The sequence below is a fragment of the Natrix helvetica genome (genome assembly GCF_964273705.1).
Source record: "Natrix helvetica genome assembly, chromosome: 8".
In the NCBI taxonomy this organism is placed as follows: domain Eukaryota; kingdom Metazoa; phylum Chordata; class Lepidosauria; order Squamata; family Natricidae; genus Natrix; species Natrix helvetica.
In genome coordinates, this window is record NC_138559.1 from 23464994 (window position 1) to 23472336 (window position 7343).

Genomic DNA, 7343 nt, shown 5'->3' on the forward strand with positions numbered 1-7343 from the left:
AGAGGCAGGCTACCTCTGTTTCACAGCGATCCCTAAATATATCTCCTCTGTGTTTGAGAAAGCTGCGTGCTCACATTATGGCAGACTTGTAAGGCCTTGAAATGTTCACAAATGCGATATTACATGTGGCATTTGAGCCAGAATTTTCTCCTTGGGTCATGTAATGATCCCTAGTCTATATTTTCTCAACCTCACACCTTCCAAGTGTCTACAAGGACTACAATTTTGAGATGCGTCTCCTGGAAGTTACATCCGATGCTCAAATGCACCTGATAGGTTACAGAGCAATGTGCAGAAAATTATGCTGGTGACCACTGATTGTATAGATCTGCTCTACCAAACTGGGTGTCCCACCCATTCCGAATACCAGTTCCATGATCAGAATTCTTCGTCATGGTTAAAATTGGAAACTCGTTCCACACTGCCTTAGGGATATTCAATGAATCTCGGGCTGCAAAGAATTTCTGGGTTTTGCTTTGAGACATAAACTAATCAAACCCAGATGGATTTATCCAACTTAAAACATAAAGTGACAACCAAGGATAGTATGTCATTCATACGTTAAGTCTTTTACTGACTTCTTATGCACAAATACCAACATCATTCAGCACCATGAGTGGGTTTTTTCAATTCACGCGGGTAGTGACAGTGCAGAAGACCATTGTTATTCCGAGTTTATTGACATATTTTGATTTCTCATTCATGTTAAGAAAAGTCTAGAGGTCTTTCTCAGCTAACCTGCTTGGTTTTGTTACTCTTGTTTACCTCAAGAGAAGGGGAGGAATCTTCAGGTAGCTGCGGACTTTTTTTTTTACAGTGGAAGTCTCAGACTTTTGATTCCCATCTCAGAGTCCTGTGCCAGCCAGTGAAGGTCAGCTCTTTCAATCTCTTGATCTGGGTGATTTCATTGTGTTGTTGCTGCCATGATGGTGAGGGGAGGTTTTTTTTAATGGGTTTTATTATATGGTGGATTTTTTTTTCAGTGTCATCAGCTACCTGGACTCATCCAAGTGTAACTTGGGCAGCTCTATACCTTTGTTTAATAAAGCATAACACATCAGTCAATTTTAGGATTGACAATAGAACCACATTGATGATACAGTTGTAAATCATCAAATGCATATATATCCTGTGAACACATTAAGGAAAAGCTCATGCATTTCTCAATATAAGTGTTGCCTTAACAGAAGCCACTTTTAACTGACAGTTTTCTATTAGGCTCAGGATTGTCAGATAGAGTTTTCCAAACTTGTTTTTTCTTGAGTAGACAGTTTGGATGAATTGCTTCACTTTCCTGGCCAGAGGATTGATGCTCCTTGGCCAGATATACATTGCCACTTGCACAAAATTATTCCAGCACACTAAGCAGAATCTGGCATTTTATTAATCGCCTTAGTTTCACCTATAGCAAAATATCTACTGGAAAGGCAGGCAGTAGAGGAACAAAACGAGGGAGTAAAGGTAGTCCGTGACTTACAACAGTCCATTTCGTGATGGTTCAAAGTTACAATTTCACTGAAAAAAGTGACTTAGGATTGTTTTTCACACTTATAATTGTTGCAGCATCTCTATGGTCACATGATAAAAATTCAGACACTTGGCAACTGATTCATATTTATGACGGTTGCATTGTCCCTGGGTCATATGATCCCCTTTTGTGACGTTCTGACAAGCAAAATCAACGAGGAAGCCGGATTCACTTAATAACTATGTTAATAATTAACAACTGCAGTGATTCACTTAAGAAGGATGGCAAGAAAGGTCATAAAATGGGGCAAAATTAGAGGGGCCTTGGTGCTCTCTAAGGTTTGTTTTCTTGCAGACCTTTTATTATCCAAACTTTTATTATCCTCATCAATGCTAGTATTAGCATCTAGTACTGATGATATCTAGTTTGAGTAATGAAACGTCTGCAAAAAAACCAACCAAGCTCAGGCACCAAGGATCCTAGAGTGTCACCCTGAGCTACAAATATTCTCCTTTCCTGAGACAAAATTCACTTATCCACTATCTGACTTAGCAACAGAAATTTTGGGCTCCACTGTGGTCATAAATTGTGGACTCTCTGTATTTCACACGAAGCTGTTGGAAGGACAAATGCTATGAGGAAAAGCTTGTGCTTGAGATTGTGCTGAAAGGCAATGAAATTGGTGAAATACAGTGGACCAAAGAGAAACCAGAAACTTCAGCCATTAAACATCTTCCTGGATAGAAACTACCCTTTGGTGCAAGATGGTTTATTTATCAGTTAGAACAGTAGCTATGGAGATCTACTCCTCCTCCTCCTCCTCCTCCTTCATTTTCCTTCTCATCCTTCATTTTCCTTCTCATCCTTCATTTTTCTTCTCCTCCTCCTTCTCCTCCATCTTTTCCTTCTGCTTTTTTTTCTTCTCATCTGCCTTCTCTTTCCCTCTCATCCTCCTTTTGAAACAACCATATCTGTGGTCTAATGACAATGGAAATATGGCTCCCGAAAATTCCAGGCTCCAGCTCTGAGCTATCATCACACCTCTCTAAGATATAAAATGTATTTATTATCACAGGGATGCAGCAGGCATGATGCATATGTCTAAACTTTGATAAGTCTTTGTGTGCATCTTAATTAGCAGGCGTTGTTTATAAATTGGCCTCCTCTCCCAGAGTGGCTTTACAGAACTATTCATGAAAGCACAAACATTCTTCAGATCTGCCGTTGGCTTAACCACAGCCAGGCTTTTAAGAAAGTATAATAATCATGACTGCCTGTTGAAAATCTGGAGGAGAGTTTGATCCTGGCAGGCAATTAGAGATAAAACTTTATCTGAGAGCTTGTAAGTCATCGATGTTTCAATCAGAAGGGAGGTCACACTGAAAGAAGTCACAAAGCAAAATCTGCCACAGCAAAGAGGGGAAAGAAATTAACAGTGAATATTAATTTAGTGTTATTACTGTGTTGGATCACTTTGCAAGATTGGAGAACTTCTGAACTACAGTAATTGGAAACTAAGCAGTGTTCCTTTTCAGGCTATTGATCTCTGGGCATGGTGTGCTAATAGAGGCTTGGCTGAGGTTGCGGACAGAAAATCAACAGAAGAAGCTGGAGTAAGTGGTTGGAAAGGTTTATCTACTGTTGTCTGGGCAGTCACTTTTTTAAAAAGTATTTTAAATACTTTTATTAAGGCATTATGTGCCTTTAGAAAATTAAAAAACTGGTCCAAGCCTTTGTTCTTAATGAGGGGTGAACTGATCTGCAAGATCTCACATTTTGTAGCTTGTTTGTTAATATGATGTATTGGGTTAGGGATATTTCCTTCTTTTTTTGTCTTCACTGTGAGTTGTATTGTGTTGGGCAGGGGGTAGACTGAGGGAGCTCAACCAATCTCATTGTACATATGTTGTGCACTGACAATAAAGAATTATTATTATCTTGCAAAGCTTGCATCTTCTGTTACCCTCTCCATCAATGAGAACATTGGCAGTGAAGCATTCCTGAAAGAGATTCAGATTCAGGCTGGAGTTACAGCACCTTGGAGAGCTCCAAGCAGCCTCTGAACTCTATAGGAAGTCTTCATTCTTCATTCCAAGCGCTTTACAGAGTCACCCTATAGCCCTCAACAATCTGGGTCTTCATTTTACCGACCTTTGAAGGATGGAAGACTGAGTCAACCTTGAGCCTGGTGATTTTCGATCTGCCAAATGGCAACCAGCCATTTAACCAGCCAGGTAATACTCTGGTTGACATCTCATAACTTCTGAGATCTCAGAATTACTCCAGTCTTGTGCTTTGCCTGACAATGGCTTAAGCAGGATGCTTCTCAGAAGTATCTAGACCAGGAAGAAATATACATTTGAGGATCCCATTTCAGAAATACTTTGGTCTTTAAGGACCTGATTGATACTCTGGTCCGGGATTGAGGATTCATAGTCACTGAACCTCAGCTGTGGGGTTTTTTTTAAAATTAGAACTCATTCCCCACCCTTGGTATCCACATCCTAGTTTGCTGCTCAAAGTTGGGACCATGACAAATTGGTGCTGTCTCATGAAAAAGATTAACCTTCCTACCTGGAAATCACAAGCTATTGGAATTGTTTCCCAAGGCCAATTTACACAGGTGAGCAAAATGCTTGAGTCTCACTCCCAATCTCAGTTGGATTATTACTCCAGCCTGTGTAACTCATATGGGGGGAAAGAAATTCTCTAAACTAATTAGCTTGACTCATAAGGGAGAATTACTGTGCAGAAATCCAATGTCACCCCAACAATAATTGCTTTTTTGTGTAGTGGCTAAGTGAGAAGCACTGGAGGGGGGAAGTAAGATTTCTTTCTAGCATTGCTTTCTTTACTTCCTCTTCCCCATCTTTTTCTTTTGCTCCAAGAAAATGTATTCTTTGTGTATGATTTTGCTGCTTTTTCCTTATTATGAGGTACTGAATTTCATCTTTACAAGATTTTACATTCATTATATTTTTGCAATTCTCCTTCTCCATATGAACATATCACAGCAGAGGCAACCATGTAGATTTAGCAGGAGGTGTTTCCACATATCCTGGAGATAACTAGCATCCATCCTTCTTGTCTTCCTGACCTTTAAACAGATGATAGCAGATGACTTTTAATCCTTCCAACTTTTGTTTATTTGGCAGCTTCCCCATTTCACAGAAGAGTCTTTCTGAAAATGCAAAGGCACTCTTTGTGATCTCTGCTGATTGTAAGTAGATTCTCGTTACTCTCAATAATTCAATTTTCAGACCCTTTTTCAACAGTGATTTGTTTATTACAGCATCCCAATGGGATCTGGCTCTCTGAAGACGTTTACTGAGTATAGATGGAAAAGAAGATCTTTTGCTCAGTTTTTAATGGGAATTCACTCAACTCATGAATGTAGAATTTTGCAATCAAAAGGAACATTGGTGAACCTCTGCATATGTGATGGAATGTAGTCTGGATTCCCAAGAGGTAAGGGCTGCATTCCAGAGGAGCCAAGATATAGAGAAGCTTAGATAGTTTGTGTGAGAGAAAGAAGATTTCCCCTCTGTGATAGGTTTTAACAGATTAACATAGCTGGACAGGATCTTGTAGGTCTTCTAGTCCAATCCCCTACCCAAGCAGGAAACCCTACACCATTTCTGACAAATGGCAGTCCAGGGATGAAGCTCCCAAAACTTCAGAAGGCAACTTCTGTTCCATTGGTTGATTGTTCTCACTGTCAGAAAATTTCTCCTTATTTCCAGGTTGAATCTCTCCTTGATCAGGTTCCATCCATTATTTCTTGTCTAGCCTTCAGGGACTTTACAAAATAGCTTCACTTCCTCCTCTCTGTGGCAGCCTCTCAAATATTGGAAGACTGCTAGCCTGTCTCCCCTGGTCCTTCTCTTCGCTAGACTAGCCGTGCCCAGTTCCTGCAACTGTTCATTGTATGTTTTGGCCTCCAGTCCCCTAATCATCGTGGTTGCTCTTCTCTGCACTCTTTCTAGAACAGGGGTTCCACAGGCACCGACATCACGAGTGAGATCGAGCTGGCCATGCTCACCATGACCACACACACCATGGCGTCACAAGGTCAAACATAACCCTGATGCAGCCCTCAATGAAATAGAGTTTCACAACCCTGTTTTAGAGTCTCAACATGGTGACCAAAATTTTGATTTTTGGTGGTGGATAACACATGATGGCCGTAAGCATGTTTGATATTCATTTAATTCACTCAGATTGTGGTCATTGCACTGAGAATTTGGGTTAGGGTGGATTTGTATTAAATAAACATTCATTTCATTCCATTTAATTTCAATTCAACTTTACATTTAAACTTAGCCAAGATTGGTTAAGAGGTTGTTTGAAACGTTGATCAGAAGCTTTGATCTGAAGCTCTGATTTTTATCAATTCACTTCTTTATACCAAACATCCAGATTGAATCACAGAAATACGCTGATCCATCACATCAAATCAGGGGGCTTTCCAGTTGATTTAAAGAGCTGATGGATTTTTACTGCGTGTTCCTTTTGATCAAATCAAATGCAAAATGTCTTCTCTATACATTTCAAACCTGAGCTGAATTGACTCTGAATGGAATTACAAATTGGATCTTAACTGATTTGCACTCAGCTATTCATGATAATTCATCTAATTGCTCTCTTGTGATTAATAGTTTGCCCCCTCTGTCACACTAAGAATTACAATTGTGGCGACAGCTTCTGGAAATCTGAAAACTAACCCCCCCCCCATAAAAAAATATTGGGCTTTCAGATGGCAAATCCCTTTTCTATAGACATTTAATGCATCCTGCTTTTTGTGCAGGGTTCAAGACTGTTTTCTGTTTAACAGTATCTTCTGCTGAAGGAAATCAAGTCACCACAATATTGATGAGGCAGGATAGTAGAAGCAAGTGGTAAAAGAAAGAATAACAGAGTTAGAAGGGACCTAGGAGTTCTTCTAGTCCAAACTCCTGCCCAAACAGGAAGCCCTCTACCATTCTAGACAAATGATTGTCCAATCTCTTCTTGAAAACCTCCAGTCATGGAGCACCCACAATTTCTGAGGCAAGCTGTTCCACTGATTAATTGTTCGAATTGTCGGAAAAATTCTCCTTAATTACAGCTTGGTTCTCACCTTGATTAGTTTCCATCCACTGCTTCTTGTTCTGCCTTCAGGTGCTTTGGAGAATAGGTTAACCCCCTCTTCTTTGTGGCAGCCCCTTAGATATTGGAAAACAGTTATCATGTCACCCTTTGTCCTACTTTTCCATGCAGGTGGCATCCTTTCAGTCTTCAGATCCTTTCCAAGCCTTCTGCAGTGGCAGATGGCATCAGAATGTGTGGCAGACTTGTCCCCTAGAAATGTTGCACTTGGCAAGTCCAAGCAATCCACTCCTCATTCTAGGATTCATAGCTAAATATGTAGAGCAGTGAAGCTTCTTGGATTCCAGACCAATATATTATAAATTGTTTACCTGGTACCATCCAAGAGGACAGCTGAAATTTATCTTTAGCATCTTCCTTCCCAGGAAATGGCTTTGGAGCAAACCTATTTGTCCACTTAGTTCAATATTATTTGTCTTGGGTTGAGTCATGCCATTCATCTCTCTGATTCATTATCATCTACTGCCATTAGCAGCAAAAGGGCAGAGGATTTGGCACAGCAGCTTTCCTCTGCTTTTCGGCCTAAGATTTCTCCCAAAGGGTAGAACTTTTGAAAAACCTACAGGATCAAGTTAGGGACAGATCATCATGGAGAAACTCCATTTATGTGGTAGCTAAGAGTTCATGACGACATAACCAGAGGAGATATTCAGCAGGTTCTGACCCGTTCTGGAGAATCGGTAGCGAAAATTTTGAGTAGTAGTTTTGAGTAGTTCGGAAAACCGGT